The following is a 26,510-nucleotide window of genomic DNA, read 5'->3' as shown; positions in this document are numbered from 1 at the left end:
ATCCTCTGCAGATAATTATTCTCCTTTTGAGAAACAGCTTTCGGCTTCTTACTAAGCCTTAGTAGAAACTGAACACTTAACCACGGGCCACCAAGTCACCATACAGGCTGAGCTGCCCATCTTGAACTGGGTGGCGTATGACCCACAGAACCATAAAGTTGGATACACACAGCAGCACTCCATCATTAAATGGAAACAGTACATACAAGATCGGGCCCAAGCAGGACTTGAAAGCAGGAGTAAGTTGCATGATGAAATAGCCTAAATGCCCACGGTCTCTATTCCTATCACACTACCTTCCATCTCCCAGTCTGCACCTACGGCCTCATGGGGAGTTCCTTCTGATCAGTTGAATGAAAAAGAGAAACTTGTGCCTGGTTTACAGGTGAGTCTGTGCAATATGCAGATACCACTCAGAAGTGAACAGTGGCAGCACTACACCCCCTTTCTGGGACCTCCCTAAAGGGCAGTGCTGAAGGGAAATCCTCCCAATGGGCAGAACTTCAAGCAGTGCACCTGGTTGTCCACTTTGTTTGGAGGGAGAAACGGCCAGATGTGACACTGTATACTGATTTACGGGCTGTGGCCAATGCTTTGGCTAGATGATCAGGGAATTGGAAGGAACATGATTGGAAAATTGTGAGACCAGGATTTACGGGGAAGAGGTATGTGGATAGTCCTCTCTGAATGGAATGAAGAAGTGAAGATATTTGTGTCTCATGTGAATGCTCACCAAAGGGTGGCCTCAACAGGGGGTTATTTTAAAAATCAAACGGATAGGATGATGTGTTCCATGGAAACCAGTCATCTCTTTCCCCAGCTACTCCCGTCATTGTTCAATGGGCTCATGAACAAAGTGGCACTGGTGGCAGGGATGGAGGTTATGCATGGAACCAACAACATGGACTTCTACTCACCAAGGCTGACTTGGCTACAGCCACTGCTGAGCATCCAATCTACCAGCAGCACAGGCCAACACTGAGCCCCCGATATGGCACCATCCCTTGAAGTGATCAGCCAAGAACCTGGTGGCAAGTTGATTACATTGGACTACCTCCATCATGGAAAAGGCAGTGCTTTCTTCTTAATGGAATAGACACTTATTCTGGATAAGGATTTGCCTTCCCAATATGCAATGCTTCTGCCAAAACTACTCCGTGAACTTGCACAATGTCTTACTCACCACTGTGGTATCAGATACAGCATTCTCCCTGATCAAGAGACTGACTTTACAGCAAATGAAGCACAGTAGGCCCACGCTCATGGAATTCACTAATCTTACCATGTTCCCCATCATTCCGAAGAAGCTGGTTTGATAGAACAATGGAATGGCCTCCTAAAGTCACAATTACAGTGCTAGGCGGGTGGCAATACCTTGCAGGTTTGAGGCAGTGTTGTCCAGGAGGCTCCATATGCTCCAAACCAGAGTCCAATATATGATGCTGTTTCTCCCGTAACCAGAATTCATGGGTCCAGGAATCAAGGGGTAGAAATGGAAGTGGCACCACTCACTATTACCCCTAGTGATCCACTCATAAGATTTTTGCTTCCTATCTCTGCAACCTTATGCTTTGCAGGTCTAGAGGTCTTAGTTCCAAAGGGAGGGATGCTCCCATCTGTAGACACATCACTGATTCCACTGAACTGGAATCTAAGAATGCCACCTGGCCACTTTGGGCTCCTTATGCCTCTGGATCAACAGGCAAGGAAGAGAGTTACCATACTGGCTGATGTGACTGATCCTGATTACCAAGAAGAAATTGGATTGATATTACATAATGGAAGAAAAGAAGACTACACCTGGAATTCAGGAGATCCCTTAGGGCATCTCTTAGTACTACCATGCCCTGTGATTAAAGTCAATGGAAAACTACAGCAACCTAATTCTGACATGACTACTAATGGCCCAGAACCTTCAGGAATGAAGGTTTGGGTCATCCCACCAGGCAAAAACCATGACCTGCTGAGGTGCTTGCTGAAGGTAAAGGGAATATGGAATGCGTGGTGGTAGAAGGTAGTTCTAAATACCAATTACAGCCATGTGACCAGTTGCAGAAACAAGGACTGTAATTGTTATGAGTATTTCTGCTTTCTCTGTGTGCAGCAAATATTTTTGTCTTCTTCACTTATAATATACAAGACGTAAGCAGGGCTAGTGTGTTTTTGGATGGACGTGTGTTAGTTGTTTCATGTTAGGTGCAGGTGTGACTCTGTAATTGTCTTTATTCAGAGATTTTGTATGGTTTGGGAAGATGTGTACTGGTGCCAAGTTGACAAGCACTGGACTGTGATAGTGGCGTGTCAACTGTGGGTGGGCCATGATTATCAGTGTTTTGGCAATTCTATAGCGTTGTGATCAATTCCCTGTTGAAATTTGGTATGTAATCACCCCCGTGATGGAATCTGCTGAGTGGTATCAGTGGGTGCAGGGCATGTGGCAGTTCACTGCCTTCTGAGCCTTCATCACTCCTCCCTCCGATGCCTACTTCCTCCCTGCTTGCCTCACCAAGGTTTTTGGCTGGTTCTGGACCCTACACCCACCTCGCGTTCATCTGACCTCTGGTTCTTGGGACTTAAGCTAGCAACTTATCTGCCAATCTTGGGATTCATCAGCCTTCACAACCTGTGAGCAAAAGCCCTGCTCTTTGACCTGCCTATCTTCGGTTCGCTAAATAAGAGCTGTCACATGAATAGACATTTGCACATCCATGTTCACTGTGGCATTATTCACAATACCAAAAAGATAGAAACAACCTAAATGCCCGTCATTAAAAGAATAAATAAAGAAATTATGGTACATACAATGGAATATTATCAGCGATAAGTAACAACGATGAATCCGTGAAATACCTCACAACATGGATGAATCTGAAAGGCATTATGCTGAGTGAAATAACTCAGTCACAAAAGAACAAATATTATATGAGACCATTATTATAAGAACTCAAGAAAACATTTAAATAGAAAAAAGGATTCTCTGACGGCTACAAGGGTGGGGAGGAAGGGGTAGGGGAAACTGCTAACTAGATAGTAGACAGGGATCAACTTCGATGAGGGGAAGGACAACACACCATAAAGAGGAAGTCAGCACAACTGGACCAAAACAAAAGTAAAGAAGTTTCCTAGACACATCCACTTTGAGGGACAGAGTAGCTTGGAGTGGGGTCTGGGGATCATAGTTTTGGGGGACATCTGGGTCAACTGCCATAACATACTTTATAAATAAAAAATGTTCAACATCACACTTTGGTGAGTAGCATCTGCGGTCTTAAAGCTTGTGAGCGGCCATCTAAAATCCACTGATTGGGCCCATCCCACTCATAGCAAAAGAGAATGAAGGAAACCAAAGACGCAGGGAAAATATTAGCCCAAAGGACTAAAGGACCAAATGAACCAAAGATTTCACCAGCCTGAGACCTGAAGAACTAGATGGTGCTTGACTACCACCAACGACCACCCTGATAGGAAACATAACAGAGGGTCTTTGGACAGAGCAGGAGAAAAATGTAAAACAGAATTCAAATTCATGTAAAAAGACCAGACTTAACCATCTGACAGAGACTGTAGGAACCCAGAAACTAGGGCCCCCGGATGCTCTGTATCCCAGAACTGAAACCATCCCCAAAGCCTATTCTTCAGACAAAGAATGGACAGGGCTATGAAACAAAAAACAATACATGTGAGGAACACGCTGCTTAGTTCAATCAGATATACGAGACCAAATGGGCAGCTCCTGTCAAAAAGCAAGACAAGAAGGCCAGAACGGACAGGAACTGGACAAATGGACACAGGGAACCCAGGCTGGAAAGACAGAGGGTGCTGTCACATTGTCAGGACAGCAGCCAATGTCAAAAACAATAAGTATACAAATTTTTGAATGAGAAATTGACTTGAGCTGTAAACTTTCACCTAAAGCACGATAAGAAAAAATGGTAATAATAAAAAGATTTCACCAAAAGAGTAAAAGGACAGCCTACAGACTGGGAAAAAGGTTTTGGCTATGACAATTCCTACAAAGATCTCATCTCGAAAATCTATAGGAAAATCCAACACCTCTACAACAAAAAGACAAACAATTCAATTTAAAAATGGGCAAAGGATATGAACACACACTTCACCAAAGAAGATACTCAGGCAGCTAACAGACACATGAGGAAATGCTCACACTCACTAGCCATTAAAAAAAAAAAAGCCATTAGAGAAATGGAAATCAAAATTACAATAAGATACCATCTCACCCTGACATTTCTGTCAATAATAATAAAAAAAAAAAACAAAATAACAAATGGAGAGGATGCAGGGAGCTTGGAACTCTTATTCATTGCTAGTGGGAACATAAAATAGTATAACCATTTTGGAAAATATGGGGATTCCTTAAAAAGCTAGAAATAGAAATGCCACACATCCTAGCACTCTCACTCCTAGGAATATATCCTAGAGAAAAAAGAGCTATCACACAAATAGACAGATGCACATCCATACATCCATGTTCACTGCAGCATTATTCCTAATAGCTAAAAGACGGAAACAACCTAAGTGCCCATCAAGAGATGAATGGATAAACAAACTATGGTACATACACACAGTGGAATACTACCCAACGATAAAGAACAATGATGAATCTGCAAAACACCTCACAACATGGATGAATCTGGAGGGTATTATGCTGAGTGAAATCAGTCAGTCACAAAAGGACAAATATTCCATGCGACCACTATTATAAAAACTCACGAAAAGGTTTACAAACACAAACAAACAATCTCTGATGGTTACTAGGGAGGGGAAGAGTCAGTATGGAAAAACACTAACTAGACAATAAATAAGTGGTAACTTTAGCGAAGGGTAAGACAGTACACAATACTGGGGATGTCACCTCTACTTGATCAGGGCAAGGTCATGGAAGCTTCATAGACACAGCCAAACTCCCTGAGGGACCAAATTACTGGGCTGAGGGCTGGGGACTATGGTCTCAGGGGACATCTACCTCAATTAGCACAACATACTTTACAAAGAAAATAGTCTACATTCTACTTCATGAGTAGTGTCTGGGGTCTCCATCTGGAGCAAGGGAGAATGAAGAAAACCAAAGACACAAAGGAAAGATAAGTCCAAAGGACTAATGGAAAACAACTACCACAGCCTCCACGAGACTGAGTCCAGCACAACTAGATGGTGCCCAGCTACCACCACCAACTGCTCTGACAGGGATCACATTAGAGGGTCCTGGACAGATCTGGAGAAAAATGTAGAACAGAATTCTAACTCCAAAAAAAGACCAGGCTTACTGATCTGACAGACACTGGAGAAACCATGAGACTATGGTCCCCAGGCACATTTAGTACTGAATTTATTCCTGAGGTTCACACTTCAGCCAAAGATTAGACAGGCCCATAAAACAAAATGAGACTAATTCAGCACACCAGTCCAGGGGTAAGGACTAGAAGGCAGAAGGGGACAGGGAAGTTGGTAATGGGGAACCCAAGGTGGAGAAGGGGAGACTGTTGATATGTTGTGAGGGTGGCAAACAATGTCACAAAAAAATATGTGTACTTATTGTATAATGAGAAACTAGTTTGCTCTGTAAACCTTCATCTAAAGTACAATAACAAAAATGATAACGAAAACACAACAAAAACTTTTAGGATACAGCAAAAGTAGTGGTCAGAGTATGTATGCATCAATAAAAAAGAAAGGACCAAAATCAATAGTTTAACTCTACAACTCAAACAAATAGAAAAGAAGCAGCAAAAGGAGTCGCCATTCAACAGAACAAAAACAATAATAAAAATCAGAGCAGAAAAGAATGAAACAGAAAAGAAAACAAAAAATAGAAAGAATCAACAAGACTAGAAGTTGGTTCTTTGAGAGGTTCAATAAAACTGAAAAACCACTGGCCAAAACTAAAAAAGGAAAAAAAATCAGAAGATGGAAATAATCAAACTAAGAAATAAGATGGGTGATATTACAACAGTACCAACTGAGGTAAAAAGGATCATAAGAGAATATTATGAAAAATAATATTCCAACAAATCCGAAAACCCAGAAGTAATGGACTAATTTCTAGAAACACACCACCCAGCTAAACTAACTCAAAAGAGGTAGAAAATTTTAACAGGCCAATAACAAAAGAAGAAATTGAACATGTCATAAAAAACAACAACAACAAAAAGGCCCAGCCAAGTCAGATTCACTGGAAAATTCTATCAAACATTCAGAGAAGAGTTGACACCAATTCTACCCAAACTATTCCAGGACATAGAAAAGGAAGGAATAGTCCCTAATTCATGCTATGAAGCCAGCAATATCCTCATACGAAAGCCAGGCAAAGACATTGTTAACAAGGAAAATTACAGACCAAGAGTCCTTATGAATACAGATGCAAAAAGTCTCAACAAAATTCTAGCCAACCAACACTATATAATGATTAAAGGGACAATTCATCATGAAGGCTTAACTACAATAAAAACCTATGCACCCAATGACAGGGCTCCAAAAGACATAAAACAAACACTAAGAGCAATGAAAAGAGAAATTGACGGTTCCACAATAAGAGTGGGAGACTTCAACACACCAGACAGAATATCTAGAAAGAAACTCAGCAGAGATATAGAAGAGCTAAAGAGCACAATCAGCCAACTTGCCCTCACAGACATATTTTGAACACTCCACCCAACAGCTGCAAAGTACACATTCTTTTCCAATGCACATGGGACATTCTCCAGAATAGGCCACATTGTAGGCCACAGAGCAACCCTCAACAAAATCTAAAGCAAACTGTCTTCTCTGACCACAATGCCATCAAAGTAAAATTAACAACAGGATTACTAAGGAAAAAAAAATCAGTTACATGGAAAGTGAATAATACCATTCTTAAAAACTGCTAGGCGATAGAAGAAATCAGAGATGGAATCAAAAAATTCCTAGAATTAAATGAAAATGAAAACATATCATACCAAAACCTTTGGGACACACCAAAGACAGTCCTCATAGGTCAATTTACAGCAATAGATACACACATCCAAAAAAAAAAAAAAAAAAAAATTAACTACAAAACTTGAACAAACAGAAAAAAAAAAAAAAAAAGCCCACAGACACCAGAAGAAAGGGAGTAATAAAGATCAGACCAGAAATAAATGAAATAGAAAATAGGAAAAGAATAGAAAGAATTAAGAAAATCAAAAGTTGGTTCTCTGAAAGGATCAACAAAATCGACAAACCACTGGCCAAACTGACAAAAGAAAAACAGGACAGGAGGAAAATAACCCAAATAAGAAAGGAAATAGAGTACATTACAACAGACCCAACTGAAATAGAAAGGATCATAACACAGTATTATGAAAAACTATACTCCAACAAATTTGAAAACCTAGAGGAAATGGACATAATTTCTAGAAACACACTTCCTCCTCAAACTAACACAAAATGATGCTGAAAATTTGAACAGACACATAATAAGGGATTGAAAAGGCAAAAAAAAAAACAAAAAAAACAACAAAAAAAAACCTGCTGACAAAAAAATGCCTTGGCCCAGATGGCTTTACTGGAGAATTCTACCAAATATTCAGAGAAGAGCTCACACCAGTACTACCCAAACTATTTCAGAATACAGAAAAGGAAGTGATACTCCCAAATTCATACTACAAACCCAGCATAACCCTGATACCAAAACCAGGCACACCCACAAAGACACCAAAAAAAAAAATTGCACACCAATGTATCTCATGAATATAGACACAAAAATTCTCACCAAAATTCTAGCCCATAGAAATCAGCATCACATCAAAAAAATAATACACCACAACCAATTAGGATTCATACCAGGTGTGCAAGGATGGTTCAACAGTAGAAAATCAATCAATGTAATCCACCACATAAACAGAAAGAATCACATGATCATCTCAATCAATGCAGAAAAGGCATTCAACAAAGTCCAACACACATTCCTGATAAAAACTCTCAATAAAATAGGTATGGAAGGAAAATTTTCAACATAATAAAGGGCATATACACAAAACCAACAGCAAACATCATTCTTAATAGGGAGAGGCTGAAAACATTCCCCTTCAGAACAGGACAAGACAAGGATGCCCTGTATCACCACTCCTATTTAACATTGTATTAGAAGTCCTAGCTAGAGCAATAAGGCAAGAAACAAAAATAAAGGGCATCCAAATTGGCAATGAAGAAATTAAACTCTCCCTATTTGCAGATCATATAATACTATATATAGAAAACCCAAAAGACTCCATGAGAAAACTACTGGAACTAATACAAAGATTAAGCAGAGCAGCAGGATACAAGATAAAAAAAACAAAAATCAGTAGGATTTCTATACATCCATAAAGACAACAATGGAAAGGAAATCAGGAAAACAGTATCATTTGTAATAGCCCTTAAAAAAATAAAATGTTTGGATGTAAAAGACCTATACAAAGAAAACTATAAAGCACTACTGCAAGAAAACAAGAAATCTACATAAATGGAAAAACATACCATGCTCATGGATAGGTAGACTCAACATGGTGAAAATGACAATTCTTCCCAAAGCAATTTACATATACATTGCAATACCAATCCAAATACCAACAACATTCTTTAAAGAGATGGAAAAACTTATCATGAACTTTATATGGAAAAGGAAGAAGCCCCAGATAAGTAAATCACTATTAAAAAAGAAGAATAAAGTAGGAGGACTTGCACTACCTGACCTCAGAACCTACTATACAGCTACAGTAGTCAAAACAGCCTGGTACTGGTACAATGACAGAACATTGACCAATGGAACAGAATTGAGAACTCAGATGTAAATCCATCCACCTACGGTCACCTGATGTTCAACAAGAGTCCAAAGTCCATCAAATGGGGGAAAGACAGACTTTTTAACAAATGCTGCTTGCAAAACTGGATGTCCACTTGCAAAAAGAAACAGTATCCATACCTCACACCATATTCAAAAACTAACTCAAAATGGATCAAAGACCTAAATATAAAGCCAAAAACCATGAAGTTCATAGAGGCCCTAATACAGGTCATCAACAGGATACAAACCACAACCAACAACACACAAGCTCCAGAGGATAAGCCAGATAACTGGGATCTTCTAAAAATTAAACACTTATGCTCATCAAAAGACTTCACGAAAAGAGTAAAAAGAACCTACAGACTGGGAAATGATTTTTGGCTATCACAAATCAGACAAAGGTCTAATTTGAAAAATCAACAAGAAAATCTAACACCTCTACAACAAAAAGACAAACCAATTAAAAAACGGGCAAAGGAAATGAGCATACACTTCACCAAAGAAGATATTCAAGGGGCCAAGAGACGCATGAGGAAATGCTCATGATCTCTAGACATTATAGATACAACAATCAAAACCAGAACGAGATACCATCTCACCCCAGCATTACTGGCATAAATTAATCAAACAGGTAATAACAAATGTTGGAGAGGCTGCACGGAGATCAGAGCTCTTGTGCACTACTGGTCGGAATGCAAAATGATACAACCATTTTGGAAAACAATATGGCGCTTCCTTAGAAAGCTAGATATAGAAATACCGTATGATCCAGGAATCCCACTCCTAGGAATATAACCTAGAGAAATAAGAGTCATCACATGAATAGACATATGCACGACCATGTTCACTGCACCACTGTTCACAATAGCAAAAAGATGGAAACAACCTAGATGAACATCAACAGGTGAATGGATAAACAAACTGTGGTACATACACACAATGGAGTATTACAGAATGATAAAGAACAACGATGAATTTGCAAAGTATCACATAACATGGATGGATCTGAAGGGCATTATGCTGAGTGAAATAAGTCAATCACAAAAGGACAAAGATTGTATGAGACCACAAAACAAAAAGGTTTACATACAAAAAGAAACAATCTTTGTTGGTTATGAGGGAGGGGAGGGGTGGGGGTGGAAAAACACTGAATAGGCAATAGATAAGTGGAAACTTTGATGAAGGGTAACACAGTACACAATACTGGGGAAGCCAGCACAACCTATATCAGGTAAGGTCATGGTACCTCCATAGACACATCCAGACTCCCCGAGGGACCTAACTGCTGGGCTAAGAGCTGTGGGGACCATGACCTTGGGGAATATCTACTTCAATTGGCATAAATAGCATAGTTTATAAAGAAAATGTTCTACATTCTATTTAATGAGTAGCATCTGGGGTCTTAAAAGCCCATGAGCAGCCATTTAGGATACTCTACTGGTCTCACCCCTTCAGGAGCAAGGAATAAAGAAGAAAAATAAAGATACAAGGGAAAGTTTACTTGGAACGGCTAATGGACCACATCTACCATGGCCTCCACCATACTGAGTCCAGTATAATGAGATGCTGCCTGGCTACCACCACTGACTGCTCTGACAGGGATCACAATAGAGGGTCCCAGACAGAGCTGAAGAAAAATGTAGAACAAAATTCTAACTCAAGAAGAAAGACCAGACATGATGGCCTGACAGAGACTGGAGAAACACTGAGAATATGGTCCCCGGATACCCTGTCAACTCAGTAATGATGTCACTCCTGAGGTTAACCCTTCAGCCAAAGATTAAACAGCCCCATGAAACAAAATAAGACTAAAGGGGTGCACCAACCCTGGGGCAGGGACTAGGAGGCAGGAGGGAACAGGAAAGCTGGTAATAGCAAACCCATGGTTCAGAACAAAGAGTGTTGACATGTTGTGGGGTTGTTAACCAATGTTATAGGAAAATGTGTGTACTAACTGTTTGATGAGAAACTAGTTTGTTCTGTAAACCTTCACCTAAGAACAATGTCTGTACTGTTTGATGAGAAACTTGCTTATTCTGTCAACCTTCACCTAAAGTATAATAAAAAAGAAAAATAAATTCTAGCCAACTGAATTCATCAGCACATCAAAAACATAACATGTCATGATGAAGTGGGAATCATACCAAGGATGCAAGAATGGTTCAACATTAGAAAATCAATCAATGCAATTCATCACATAAATAAAACAAATGAAAGAATCATATGATCATCTCAATTGGCGCAGAAAAGGCTTTTGATAAAATCCAACACCCTTTCTGGATAAAAGCTCTCAACAAAATAGGAATAGAAGGGAAATTCCTCCACATAATTAAGGGCACATATAAAAAACCAACAGCCAACATTATTCTCAACCAAGAAAGATTGAGAACATTCCCTTTGAGAATGGGAAAGTGAAAAGGATTCCCTTTATCACAACTCTTATTCAATATTGTACTGGAAGTCGTAGCTAGAGCAATAACGCAAGAAAGGGAAATAAAGTTTATCCAAATTAGAAAGGAAGAAGTAAAACCATGCTTATTCACAGATGCCATGATCCTAAAACAAAAAAACCCACTGCTGTCGAGTTGATTCTAACTCATAGCGATCCTATAGGACAGAGTAGAACTGCCCCATAGAGTTTCCAAGGAGCACCTGGTGGATTTTAACTGCTGACCTTTTGGTTAGCAGCCGTAGCTCTTAACCACTATGCCACCAGGGTTTCCGGCATGATCCTATACATAGAAAATTCCAGACATTCCACAAGAAAGTCACTGGATCTAATAGAAGGATTCATAAAATTGACAGGGTACAAAAGCAACACACAAAAATCAGTTGGCTTCCTCTACACTAACAAGAAGGACTCTGAAAAGGAAATCAAGAAAACATTACCATTTGCAAGAGCCCCCAAAAGGAGAAAATATCTAGGAATAAACCTAACCAGGGATGTAAAAGACTTATACAAGAAAAACTATAAAACAGTACTGCAAGAAACTAAAAGAGATCTACATAAATGGAAAAACATTCTATGGTCATGAATTGGAAGACTTAACATTGTGAAAATGTCAGTGCTACCAAAATAATGCGACTCTGATCCAAATCCCAAAAACAATCTTTAATGAAATGGAAAAACTAATTTCCAGCTTTATATGGAAAGGAAGGAGGACCCGAATAGCTAAAGCAGTATTAAGAAGAAGAATAAAGTAGGACTCCTCACACTTCCAGCTCTTAAAACTTACTACACAGCCACGGTAATCAGAACACCCTAATATTGGTTCAATGACAGACACACAGACCAATGGAATACAATTCAGAACTCAGAAATAAATCCATCTATCTGTGGGCAGCTGATCTTTGGCAAAGGGTCAAAGTCCAATCAATGAGGAAGAAACAATCTCTTTAACAAATCGTGCTGGCAAAACTGGATATCCATATGCAGAAAAATGAATCCGGACCCATACCTCACATCATGCACAAAAAGTAACTCAAAACGGATAAAACACCTAAATGTTAAAGCTAAAACAGTAAAGTTCCTGGAGGATAACACAGGATCAAAACTAGGTGTCATGGTTAAGATTGTATGTCACCTTGGCTGGGCCATGGTTCTTAGTGTTTATATGTGATCACCCCCATTATGGGATCTGCTGTGAGTAGTCAGTCAGTTGAAACGGGGTTTCCTTGGGCTTGTGGCCTGCATCGGAACGTAAGTGTTCATTCTGGCTACTGCCTGCTCTGGATCCTGCAGCTGCCTCCTGTTCACCCGACCTCCGTTTCTTGGGACTTGAGCTAGAACCTTACCTGCTGATCTTGGGCTTCATCAATCTTCACATCCCATGAACAAGAGCCCTGCTCTCCAACCTGTCGATCTCGGGTTTGCCGGCCCCTGCAGCTACGTGAATCAGGAGAAGCCTCTATCCTGATCCACGGATGTGGGACATTCCAGCCTCTACAATGCTGTGAGCCATTTCTTTGATATAAATCTCTGTCTCTGTCTGTATATATTTATTAGGCTTTACTGGTTTTGCTTCTCCAGAGAATCCAGCCTAAGACACTAGGGGACCTAATTTTTGGCATAAATAGCCCATCAAACAAAATTACAAATGCACAAATGACAGAAGATAAATTACATAACTGGGACCATATAAATATTAAATATTTATGTTCATCAAAAGACTTTACTAAGAGAGTAAGGAGGAAGTTTATTGGCCGAGAAAAAAAATCTTTGGCAAGAACATATCTGATAAGGGTCTAATCTCTAAAATATATAGAAAACTTCAATGACTCAACAACAAGAAGACAAATAATCCATTCAAAAAATGGGCAAAGGACATGAACAGATACTTCCAAAGAGCGTATTTAGGCAGCCAACAAATACATGAAAAGATGTTCATGATCATTAGCCATTAAAGGGATGTCAATCAAAACTACAATGAGATACCATCAAACCCCTGCAAAAATGGCAATGATCAAAAAAACAGAAAACAACAAATGCTGATGAGGTTGTGGGGATCAGAACTTTTATACACTGCTGGTAGAATTTTAAAACAGTAAAAGCACTATAGAAAACAGTACAGTGCTTCCTCAAAAAAGCTAGAAATAGAAATACCTTATAATTAACAATCCGACTCCTAGGTATATATCCTAGGGATACAAGAGCAGTGACATGAACACACATATGCACGTCCATGTTCATTGCAGCGTTATTCACAATAGCAAACAGATGGAAACAACCTAAGTGCCCATCAACAGAGAAATGGATAAGCATATTGTGGTACATACATACAACGGAATACTGCGCAACCATGAAGAATCAAGAGGCATCTGGGAAACATTTTATAATGTGGATGAATCTGGAGGACATTACGCTGAGTGAAATAAGTCAATCACAAAAAGACAAAGATTGTATGCTCCCACTATTATAAAAAGTCAAGAATAGATATAAACGCAGAAAGCAAAGTTGATGCTGCTCACCTGGAACTGGAGGGAGAGAGAAGGGGAATCACTTTCTACATAGTAGACACTTGTTACTTTTGGTGATGGGAAAGAGAATCCCAAATACGGATGAAGTCAGCACAACTTGACCAAGGTAAATAAAGACACTAAGAAGTACACTTAGAGAAAAAGAGCCAATTTTGGTAAAAACTATAACATATACAACTTTGCAACAACAGTAAAAATGACCAAAGCATATGTGTGTGGTTACGTAGGGAGATACAGGTGCACATATGTGTACAGGAAGGCAGATGCGAGTAAATGCATGGGCTTGTATAGGTGTATCTGTGGGCATCTGTACATATACCTTTGTGTGTTGTCATGTATATCCACACGTATAACAAACCATATGGGAGGCACTATTACAGAGGCTTCCTAGATATACCTGAAGAACTCACAGAATTGGTTTACTGGATTAGAAGGCTTGGAATCATAGCTTCCAGGGACAACTCAGTCAATTGGCATTCACAAAGATAATGTTCTACATCCTAGTTTGGTGAGTAGTATCTGGGGTCTTAAAAGCTTGCAAACAGTGATCTAAGATACAACTATTGGTCTCTACTCGTATGGAGCAAAAGAGAATGAAGGAAATCAAAGATTCCGAGAAGAAATTAGTGCATGGGTAATTACAAAGGCCACTTATACTGTATTTTTCACTAATAAACTTGTCATGTCCCACATGATATAGAAGACAGATGCATTAAAAATAACTATAAATTTATGTTTTTGGACATATAATTTATAAAAATATAACTTGTGGCAACAAAATAAAGGGGGGGTGAAGCTGTATACAAATAGAATTTTTCTATGTTATTGAAGTTAAATTGGTATCATTTAAAACTAGATTGTTATGAATTTAGGATATTAAGTGTAATCACAATGAAAATATCTTAAAAATTCACACAAAAGGAAATGAGAAGGGAATCAAAATGGTTTGCTGTAAAAACTAACAACACAAAATATGGCCGTTTAGAAAGAAATGAGGACAAAACAGGTATAAGACACACAGAAGACAAACACCAAAATGGCAGAAGTCCTTCCCCTTATCTCTCACTCCTCTCCTTGGCTTATGGGATTGCCAGGGCATGGCCTCACACTCAGTGGATGTAGACCTTCATCTGATTCTTGGATTCTAAACTAAGAAAATAACAAGGTCTCCTGATTGGTTACTTGAGAAGAAAATAAAATTGGCCTGAGAGCCTGGCCTCCCTCTGGCAAGGTATTTCTTCGGTGTGCTCAGCGACTTCACATGCTACAATGCTATCATTTAACTTTCTACCTCACAACATAAATTTAGACCTTGGTGGAAACCACCCTTGGAATCTATGCAGTGACATTCACTTCAACCAACCATAGCATTAATGTTTTGTTACGAACAAACTCATAAATTCGGCCAGAGATGGAATGCAGATTTCATTTAATTGACTGGGTATAACTGTCAGGAGCAGCACTGTCCAGAGGCAGTATTTGAAAGTACATTTAGGCTCAGTGGGAAATCATGCTGTAATTGTTTAATAAGGAACCCTGGTGGTGCAGTGGTTAAGCATTCAGCTGCTCAAGGAAAGGTCTGTGGTTCGAACCCACCAGCTGATCTGCGGCAGAAAAATAGAGCAGTCTTCTTCCATAAAGATTACAGCCTAGGAAACACTATGGGACAGTTCTACTCTGTCCTATAGGTTCATTATGAGTCAGAACTGATTCGACAGCAATGGGTTTTATGTCTTTAATAATGTCTGCCATGGGCTCACAAATGGGGATCCTTGGCTTCAGTGCTGTTATGGATTGAATTGTGTTCCCCAAAATATGTGCTAAATTCCTGGCTCTGCACCTACGGACTGTGACCCTGTTTGGAAATCAGGGTTTTCTTTTGTTACGTTATTGAGTCATACTAGAGCATTGAGTAGGTGGGTCCTAAACCTAATCACTTCTGAGTTATAAAAAGACCAGACCAGACACAGAGACATACACACAAAGGGAAAGACAGAGCTCATGTGAGGATTATCCACAAGCCACGAAACACCAAGGAACCAAGGAATGCCCGGGGCTGCAAATAAAGAATGAATCGATATGGCCAAGACCCTGATTTGAACTTTTAGACTCTAGAACGGTGAGAAAATAAATTTCTGTTCTTTACTGCCACACACTTGTGGTATCTGTGCTACAGCAGCACTAGGAAACTCAGACAGGTGCTGTGTATCTGTCATCCCTGTGCTAGACAACACAGGGGGACAATGGCGAAAGGGAAAATGGGAAGTAGAGTAGGAGCACAGAGATCACAGACATTAATTGCCACCAGGAACTATTGTCGGTGGCATCATGGAAGAGCTGGTATTTGAGCTGGACCTTCAAAGATGAGTGGATTTTGGAGGGCAAATAAGAAGGGCAAAGGCATTGCTGCAATAACAGACACATGAACACACAGCATGTCAGAAGAAGGGCAATGTGTTTTTCTAACAAATGCAGAAGGAGCTGAATTGAAAGGTAATACTGCAAAGGCAGCCTGAAGCCAAATTCTGAAATGGAATGCCATGTTATGGAGTTTGTTTTCTAACGACACGTAGCCAGCAAAATTTTTGAACCAAGTTGTAGCATGGTCAGATCTGCATTTTAGGAGGATAAGTTTGTCTTCTATGATTGGGTATGTGAAGCAAGATGTGGAACACAGCGAGTTCTTTTATTAGTTTATTTGTAATGTAAGTTTCTCAAAAGTCTAAAACTGAGTTGAGAGGGCTTATTGTGGCAGACACTATTGGTTGCTAACCCCAACAAGCATTTGTTCTTCTTTATCAGTTTATAAAATCTTAATTTTGTCCAGGCAGCAAAATGCACAGACAAGGCGGGCCTTCCAGCTTGCCTCAGGGGTTGAATCATGATTTCCCTAAGCCAAATTTAAAATCCATTGCCTTTCTGCTAGCGACTGGTGACGGTGTGCCCCAGTTCTGAACTGAGAAACTGAAAGTGAAGTCTACTAGGAGGCCTTTGGGTATCGTAAGTATTTTGATCCCTGATTAAAATATAGATGGCAAAGAGGCCTATTCCTTCTTACTGCCCAGCTACATGAGGATGTAATGTCTACGGCACCAGCAGCCATCTTCAAACTATGAGACAAAAAACTAATGTTGAAAAAAATAACACATAGGAAAATAGCAAAGGCAAAAGATAGTAAATGTATATTTAAAAAAAAAAAACAAAGCCGTTGCCGTGGAGCCGATTCCAAGCCCTAGTGACCCTATAGGACAGAGTAGAACTGCCCCATAGGGTTTCCAAGGAGCACCTGGTGGATTCAAACTGCCAACCTTTTGGTTAGCAGCCACAGCACTTAACCACTATACCACCAGAGTTTCCACAAAAGTATATACGTCCTTGATTGATGGCCTGCTGTTACATGGCAGGATTAAATGTATTGTCTGAGATACTGTGCTATTCAAAAGTATTTTAAGTGATATGTTATATTTCTATCTCTGTATCTAGATAGGCAGATTTATTCCAGAGTCTACCCTAAGCCATTTTGCAGTAACTGGTATTGGATTTATCCTCCCACACTAAATAGGTATTAAACTGGACAAAACATATGAGGCAACAGTTTTCAGTCATTTTCAACAGGTAATGCAAGACTATAATCCTTGGGGGAAAGGAAACATATGAGCTTTGTCCCATATTCACCTTGACTCTCTGCCTAGCAGCATTTTCCTGACCATGTTGCAGGAAGATGAAATTTAAGCTGAGAGCAATGTATTGTTATGCTAAAGAGACAGAGGTGAGATTTTAGGACTGAAGATGTAACTAAAATTTGCTGGGCAGGGTATCAGAGAGGAGAAAACTGGGGATGGAGGAGGAGGGAAAAGAGTTTGGGTGGGTGTGCTTAGGTTGTTGGTTGAGGACTAGGCTGTACAAGAGAGAAGTAATACCAATCTGACACAAACACTTTCAGAAAACAGAGAAGGAAAGCACACTTCCCAACACTGGCCAACTGTTGTATGGCCAGCAGAACCCTAATACCAAAACCTCACAAGGTCATTCAAAGAAAAGAAAATAGCACACTAATATCCCTCAGGTAGATAGACACAAAAATCTTTAACAAAATATTATCAAGTCAAATCTCACAACGTATAAAAAGGATAATATAACAAAGTGAAATTTGTTTCTGAAATGCAAGGTAGATTTAATATTTGAAAATTAGTCCATGTAAGTCACTGTATTGAGAAGAAAGCAGAAAAATCAGGATTACAAGCACATTTGAGGCATTTGACAAAATTCGATGCGCATGCAAGATAAAAATTTTGAAACCAGGAGCAGAAAAGAGCTTCCCAGATCCAATAAAAAGCAGTATCAAAAAACCTGAAACTATTGTTTTCCTTCATGGGGAAATGTTGAACACTTTCACCCTACAATCCAGAATAAGACAAATCTGTGTGCTCTCACCACTTCCAAACATTGCCCTTGGGGTCTCAGCCATGCATTAAAGCAAGAAAAACAAACAAAAAAGCATAACGGTTGGCAAGAAGTAAAGCTGTCTTTATTTACGGTCAACAAGATAAAAAAAAAGTACATGAAAACTCTAAAGAATCTATGAAACAACTACTAGAACCAAAAAGCATATTTAGCAAAGTCACAGGATACCACCAGGTCAATACACAAAATCAACTGTATTTCTATATTCTGGCAACAAACATTTGGAAAATAGAGTCTTAAAAATACCATTTAAAGTAGTTATGTATCTAGATATACATAGGTACAGATATACAATAGGAATAAATTTAACAAAAGTCATGCGAGTCCTACACATAAAAAACTGCAAGATGTGGCTGAGAGATACAGATGATTACTGCAATGTTGGGTCAACTTGGCTAGGCCATGATTCTCAGTGATTTGGTAGAAACTATGCAATCGCCTTCCATTTGGGGATCTGATGTGAGCAGCCAATGAGTTGAAGGAGGGAGTTTCCTTGGGGGTGTGGCCTGCCTCCAGTGTATCAATGGACTTTCTGGCAAAGCCCTCTCTCTCTCATTGCCTGACCTCTGGTTCTTGGGATGGAAGCCTGCAGAAGTATTCAGCCTGCTGCCCGGTCTGCAGATTTTGGGTTCATCAGCCCCCAAAGCCCCATGAGCCAGCAGTGGTCTCCCAGCAGAGGCCACCAGCCTGCAGCCTGATCTGCAGATTTGGGGTTTGTCAGCCCCTGCAACCACATGAGCCAGCAGAGGTCTTCAGCCTGTCGCCAGGCTCACAGATTTGAGAGTTGCCAGCCTCCACAATTGCATTAGCCATTTCCTTGAAGTAAATCTTTGTCTACATTTTTATACATGCTTCACTGGTTTTGCTCCTCTAAAGAACTCAGACTAATACAGAGATACTAAAGAAGACCTGAGTGAATTGAAAAAAAGAAGGACAATGTTTGAGACTCATCCTACCTGATTTCAAGGCTTACTATAAAGGTACAGTGATCGAGACAGTGTGGTATCGGTGAAGGAGAGGCAGACGAATGGAACAGGTTGGAGTGCAGACATAGAACCACACATTTATGTTCAACAGATTTTGGACAAAGATGCTAAAATAATTCAATAGGGGAAGGGAAAGTCTTTTTTAATAAATGTTGCTGGTAAAACAACTGGATAAATATATGGAAAAATTAATAAGAGCTGAACCATAAATCTAATGTAAAAGCTGAAACTATAAAGCTTACAGGAAACAACATAGGAGACCATCTTGTGATCCTGGGGTAGGCAAAAAATTCTTAGATACCACATAAAAAGCAAAAAAACATAAAAGAAAAAAATACATAAATTGTATTTCATCAAAACTAAAATCTGCTCATAAAAAGGCACCTTAAAAAATGACCAGGTAAGCCCCAGATTAGGAGAAAATGCCTGCAATACACATATATGACATAGGATTTGTACTCAGAATATATTAAAAACTGCTACAAATGAATGATAAAGACACAATCTAATTTTTTAAACAGGCAAAAGACTGGTACAGGTACTCCAAATTGTTGTGGTTATGTGCTGTCAGATCACCAAGTTTGTTCTTCCAGGGAGCTGCTGGTGAGTTTAAACTGGCAACCTTTCAGTTAGCAGCCAAGCCCTTCACCATTGCATCACCAGGGCTCCTTACTCATCAAATAAGTTAAATGAATAGTCCATGAGCATATCACTGACCAGCAGGAAAATATAAAACCATAATAAGATAGAATTTCACAGCCACTAGGATAGCTAAAATTTTTAAGTGCAATAACATCTAATGTCGGCAAGGATATGGAGCAACTAGAAGTCTCGTAGAAGGTTAAACGTGTATCTACCCGATGGCTTAGCAATTCTGTTCCCACAGAGAGTAACTTAATTACCTTAGCGTTTGTGAAAAATGAAAACATATGCCCACAAGGCTTCTGCAAAAATATTTATTGCCGCATTATTCATAAATGCCCCAAACTAGTAACTATACAAACACCCATGAACATGAGAACTGTGGCATATTTATAGAATGGAATTCTACGCACAATAAAAAAGAATGAACTACTAATACGTGCAGTAACATGTATGAAACAAACTTTGTTAAGCAAAAGAAGCTAGATAAAAAAGAGTATATACTGTACAAGTTCATTTATATGAAGTTTATGAACAGGCAAAGTTAATCTACCACAAGAAAAAATTAGAACAGTGTTCCCCTATGGGGATTCACTGGAAGGGGGACAAGCAAATTTTCTGGAGTGATGGAAATGTTCTATAGATTAATATGAGTGGGTTATGGATTGAATTGTATCCCTCAAAACATCTGTTGGAATCCTAACCCCTATACGTGTGTGGTGCAGTGGTTAAGTGTTTGGCTGCTAACCTAAAGTTCAGTGCTTCAAACCTACCAGCGGCTCCCTGGGAGAGAGATGTGGCCTTGGAAATGCTATAGGGCAGTTCTGCACTGTCCTAGAGGGTCGTTATAGGTCAGAACCAACTCAATAGCAATGGTTACACATGTGTATGTAATTTCATCTGGGAATAGGGTTCCTCTGTTATGTTAATGAGGCTATATCAGTTTAGGCTGTGTTTTGGGCCAATTACTTTTGAGATATAAAAGGAGATTAGGCACAGAAGCAAGCAAGCAGAAACAGGAGAAAGAAAGATGCCTGTGGAGATCTCCAAGGAACGCCGAGAAGAACGCCAGAGAAGCTGTCAGGAGGGTTTTCCCTTACAGCAGACAGAAAGAGCCTTCCCCTAAAGCCGGCACCCTGAATAAGGACTTCCAACCTCCTGAACTGTGAGAAAATTAATTTCTCTTCACTAAAGCCACCCACTTGTGGTATTTATGTTAAAGCAGCATTAGATAACTAAGAGAGAGTGCTAATTATACAGTTGTATACATTTGTCAAAATTCATTAAATTGTACATTTAGGATCCATGTACTTTACTGCACTGAAATTTTACTTCAATAAAACAATACATAAAATGACAATTAGTAATTAAGTCCCTTTGCTCCTTTGCTAAATTTTCTCAGTTCTCCGTATTTTACCCTTCACAATATTCATCACGCTTTAACATTTGTTTGTCTCCCCTACCCCTTCCTTGTTCATGGCTTGTTCATCACAGTATTCCCAGGACCAAAAAGTATTCAAAATCGAAAAGGTACTTAATTATTATTTCTCTAATCAACAAATAAATGAGATTTTAAAAAAAGCTGGGAAATAATCTACCAAGAAGCTGCATTAAGATGGTCACTCAATTTTATGCTTCCTGATAGCCAAGGCAAAAAGAGCAATATTATCTGTCCTATTGTTAGGTCTGTTAGAAGGATGTGTGATATTGGTATGTCAATGGAATTATGGCCAAGGCACTCAGGGATACCTAAATTCTATCAACAGGCAACTACCCTTTGCCATGGGGTCCCTGAATAAGATTAGGCACAGTGCCGGCAAATGTGAAGCAATGCTGCACTTTCTTTTTAGCTGGGCACGTTCTTGACCTGGCCCCAACTATAACTCAGATAAGCTTATAAATTGGGCTGGATGACATGAAGTACACATTTTTCCTGGGCTAGTAGAGTGAGGCCTAAGTAGCTTCAGACCAAAGCAGATCATGAGAGCAGCTTCATCTCTTTCTAGAAATCCCCTTCACCTCTTAACCAAACCTAGGGTACAGCTCTTATCCATGTCATTAGAGGAATCATTCACCCAACATGTAGCCAGAGAGAACCCAACATAAATAAATCTGCTACAAAGAATCTCAAAAGAGAGACTTGGGGGATTGAGAAGTGAAAAGAGGTAGAGTAGGCTCAGAATACAACCTTGAGAGTTTAGGCAAGGGCAAGGAAGAGCTGTCATTCTCCTTAGCCCAGTGTCTTGCTAAACTCCACTGGCCTCTGGCATACTGTTATTCTGACTATGTACCCAGAATGCAGCACCTGCAAAGGCAACTAGGTTATTTCTGCCTTGCTCTGCCAAGCTGGGTAAATTGGTCAAGGACTTCTCTGTCAAGCATCCAGGTCTACCCTGGGAGGTGAGAATAAACATAAATCGTCTCTTGAGCACAGAAGGGGAACATACTTTCATGAGAAGGGGACAAGGTATTGCAATAAAAGGGGTTAAAATGTTGATCTGTTGATGAAGCTGGATGTGAGAAGCTAAAGCCATATCTAATATACATTATCTATTGGCACTTTTTTTTAATAATATGTAAACATATTTTTAAAGTAAGTATAAGTGATGCACCCCCATATGTCTGTCAGTTTGTTGTACTGTGGAGGCTTGCATGTTGCTGTGATGCTGGAAACTAGGCCATCAGTATTCAAATACCAGTAGGGTCACCCATGGCAGACAGGTTTCAGCTGAGCTTCCGGACTAAGACAGACTAGGATGGCACTAGAAAAAAAAAGGAAGGAGGACCCAGCAGTCTACTTCTGAAAAGAATCAGCCAGTGAAAACCTTATGAATAGCAGCAGAACACTGATATAGTGCCAGAAGATGAACTCTCCGGGTTGCAAGACGCTCAAAAGATGACTGGGAAAGAGCTGCCTCCTCAAACTAGACTTGACCTTAATGACATGAATGGAGCCAAGCTTTTGGGACCTACATTTGCTGATGTGGCAGCATTCAAAATGAGAACAAACTGCTGCAAACATCCATTATTAATCAGAACGTGGAATGTACGAAGTATGAATCTAGGAAAATTGGAAATCATCAAAAATGAAACGGAATGCATAAACAACAATCTCCTAGGCATTAGTGAGCTGAAGTGGACTGATATTGCCCATTCTGAATCGGACAATCATATAGTCTACTATGCCGGGAATGACACCTTGAAGAAAAATGGTGTTGCATTCATCAGAAAAAAGAACATTTCAAGATCTATCCTGAAGAACAACACTGGCAGTGATAGGATAATTCCATACGCCTACAAGGAAGACCAGTTAATATGACTATTATTCAAATTTACACACCAACCACTAAGGCCAAAAAAAAAAAAGGCCAAAGATGAAGAAATTGAAGATTTTTACTGCCTTCTGCAGTCTGAAATTGATTGAACATGCAATTAGGATGCACTAATAATTACTGGTGACTGGAATGCCAAAGTTAGAAACAAGGCGATCGGAAATTGGAAAATATGGCCTTGGTGATAGAAACGATGCCGGAGAGCAAATGGTAGAATTTTGCAACACCAGCAATTTCTTCATTGCAAATACCTTTTTTCACCAACATAAACAGCGACTATACACATGGATCTCACCAGATGTAATACACAGGAATCAAATCAACTACATTTGTGGGAAGAGACAACGGAAAAGCTCAATATCATCAGTGAGAACGAGGCCGGGGGCCGACTGTGGAACAGACCATCAATTGCTCATATACAAATTCAATCTGAAACTGAAGAAAATTACAAGTCAATGGGAGCCAAAGTACGACCTTGAGTATCTCTCACCTGAATTTACACATCATATCAAGAACAGATTTGAGGGAGGCGGGGCCAAGATGGCGGACTAGGTAGACGCTACCTCGGATCCCTCTTGGAACAAAGACTCGGAAAAACAAGTGAATCGATCACATACATAACAATCTACGAACCCTGAACAACAAACACAGACTTAGAGATGGAGAACGAACAAATACGGAGAAGCAGCGATTGTTTTCAGAGCCTGGAGCCAGCTTACCAGTCAGGCGGCTTCATTAACATCCGAATTGCCTGAGCCAGAGGGAGAACTCTGATAGGGATCTGACTGCATTTTTTTTTAGCGGATTTTCTGGAAAAACTAGTTTCCCAGTGATGGCTCGGAGACAGCAGTCCATATCAAACCATATAAAGAAGCAGACCATGACAGCTTCTCCAATCCCCCAGACAAAAGAATCAAAATCTTTCCCAAATGAAGATACAATCCTGGAATTATCAGATACAGAATATAACAAACTAATTTACAGAAAGCTTCAAGACATCAGAAAGGAAATAAGGCAAACTGCAGAAAAAGCCAAGGAACACACTGAAAAAACTGTTGAAGAACTCAAAAAGATTATTCAAGAACATAGTGGAAAAATTAATAAGTTGCAAGAATCCATAGAGAGACAGCATGTAGAAATCCAAAAGATTAACAATAAAATTACAGAATTAGACAACAAAATAGGAAGTCACAGGAGCAGACTCGAGCAATTAGAATGCAGACTGGGATATCTGGAGGACCAGGGAATCAACACCAACATAGCTGAAAAAAAATCAGAGAAAAGAATTAAAAAAAATTAAGAAACCCTAAGAATCATGTGGGACTCTATCAAGAAGGATAACCTGCGGGTGATTGGAGTCCCAGAACAGGGAGGGGGGACAGAAAACACAGAGAAAATAGTTGAAGAATTCCTGACACAAAACTTCCCTGACATCATGAAAGACGAAAGGATATCTATCCAAGATGCTCATCGAACCCCATTTAAGATTGATCCAAAAAGAAAAACACCAAGACATATTATCATCAAACTCGCCAAAACCAAAGATAAACAGAAAATTTTAAAAGCAGCCCGGGAGAAAAGAAAGGTTTCCTTCAAGGGAGAATCAATAAGAATAAGTTCAGACTACTCAGCAGAAACCATGCAGGCAAGAAGGGAATGGGACGACATATACAGAGCACTGAAGGAGAAAAACTGCCAGCCAAGGATCATATATCCAGCAAAACTCTCTCTCAAATATGAAGGGGAAATTAAGATATTTACAGATAAACACAAGTTTAGAGAATTTGCAAAAACCAAACCAAAGCTACAAGAAATACTAAAGGATATTGTTTGGTCAGAAAACCAATAATATCAGATACCAGCACAACACAAGGTCACAAAACAGAACGTCCTGATATCAACTCAAATAGGGAAACCACAAAAACAAACAAATTAAGATTAAATAAAAAAAAAAAAAACATAACAGGGAATCATGGAAGTCAATAGATAAAAGATCATAATAATCAAAAAGAGGGACTAAATATAGGAGGCATTGAACTGCCAGATGGAGAGTGATACAAGGCGATATAGAACAATACAAGTTAGGTTTTTACTTAGAAAAATAGGGGTAAATAATAAGGTAACCACAAAAAGGTATAACAACTCCATAACTCAAGACAAAAGCCAAGAAAAACGTAACGACTCAACTAACGTAAAATCAAACACTATGAAAATGAGGATCTCACAATTTACTAACAAAAACGTCTAAGCACAAAAAAGTATGTGGAAAAATGAAATTGTCAACAACACACATAAGAAGGCATCAAAATGACAGCACTAAAAACTTATTTATCTATAATTACACTGAATGTAAATGGACTAAATGCACCAATAAAGAGACAGAGAGTCTCGGACTGGATAAAGAAACACGATCTGTCTATATGCTGCCTACAAGAGACACACATTAGACTTAGAGACACAAACAAACTAAAACTCAAAGGATGGAAAAAAATATATCAAGCAAACAATAAGCAAAAAAGAAGAGGACTAGCAATATCAATTTCTGACAAAATAGACTTTAGACTTAAATCCACCACAAAGGATAAAGAAGGACACTGTATAATGATAAAAGGGACAATTGATCAGGAAGACATAACCATATTAAATATTTATGCACCCAATGACAGGGCTGCAAGATACATAAATCAAATTTTAACAGAATTGAAAAGTGAGATAGACACCGCCACAATTATAGTAGGAGATTTCAACACACCACTTTCGGAGAAGGACAGGACATCCAGTAAGAAGCTCAATAGAGACACGGAAGACCTAATTACAACAATCAACCAACTTGACCTCATAGACTTATACAGAACTCTCCACCCAACTGCTGCGAAGTATACTTTTTTTTCTGGTGCACATGGAACATTCTCTAGAATAGACCACATATTCGGTCATAAAACAAACCTTTGTAGAGTACAAAACATCGAAATATTACAAAGCATCTTCTCAGACCACAAGGCAATAAAACTAGAAATCAATAACAGAAAAACTAGGGAAAAGAAATCAAATACTTGGAAACTGAACAAAACCCTCCTGAAAAAAGACTGGGTTATAGAAGACATCAAGGAGGAAATAAGGAAATTCATAGAATGCAACGAGAATGAAAATACTTCCTATCAAAACGCCTGGGACACAGCAAAAGCAGTGCTCAGAGGCCAATTTATATCGATAAATGCACACATACAAAAAGAAGAAAGAGCCCAAATCAGAGAACTGTCCCTACAACTTGAACAAATAGAAAGTGAGCAACAAAAGAATCCATCAGGC

At 39.3% G+C, this 26,510-nt stretch overlaps 1 protein-coding gene and 1 long non-coding RNA gene across 6 annotated transcripts in view; one reads left to right on the top strand and one right to left on the bottom strand.

The window, feature by feature from the left end:
* Positions 1 to 26,510, bottom strand: part of LOC126068361 (uncharacterized) — a 515,560-nt gene that overhangs the window by 111,439 nt on the left and 377,611 nt on the right. Inside the window, exon 1 of one of the 5 annotated variants that reach the window (XR_007515638.1) lies at positions 918 to 2,748. The exons of the other annotated variants lie outside the window; for them this stretch is intronic. This is a non-coding gene — a long non-coding RNA (uncharacterized LOC126068361). Of the gene's footprint in view, positions 1 to 917; positions 2,749 to 26,510 lie in introns of those variants that run through there. 5 annotated transcript variants of the gene reach the window in all.
* The window catches only part of LOC126068310 (ral guanine nucleotide dissociation stimulator-like), a 1,065,244-nt gene that overhangs the window by 760,446 nt on the left and 278,288 nt on the right, over positions 1 to 26,510 (top strand). The gene's annotated exons all lie outside the window — the stretch shown is intronic.

Source organism: Elephas maximus, chromosome 27, assembly GCF_024166365.1.
Source record: "Elephas maximus indicus isolate mEleMax1 chromosome 27, mEleMax1 primary haplotype, whole genome shotgun sequence".
In the NCBI taxonomy this organism is placed as follows: domain Eukaryota; kingdom Metazoa; phylum Chordata; class Mammalia; order Proboscidea; family Elephantidae; genus Elephas; species Elephas maximus.
The sequence above is the reverse complement of the archived record's forward strand: the minus strand, read 5'-3'. Positions and strand labels throughout refer to the sequence as shown.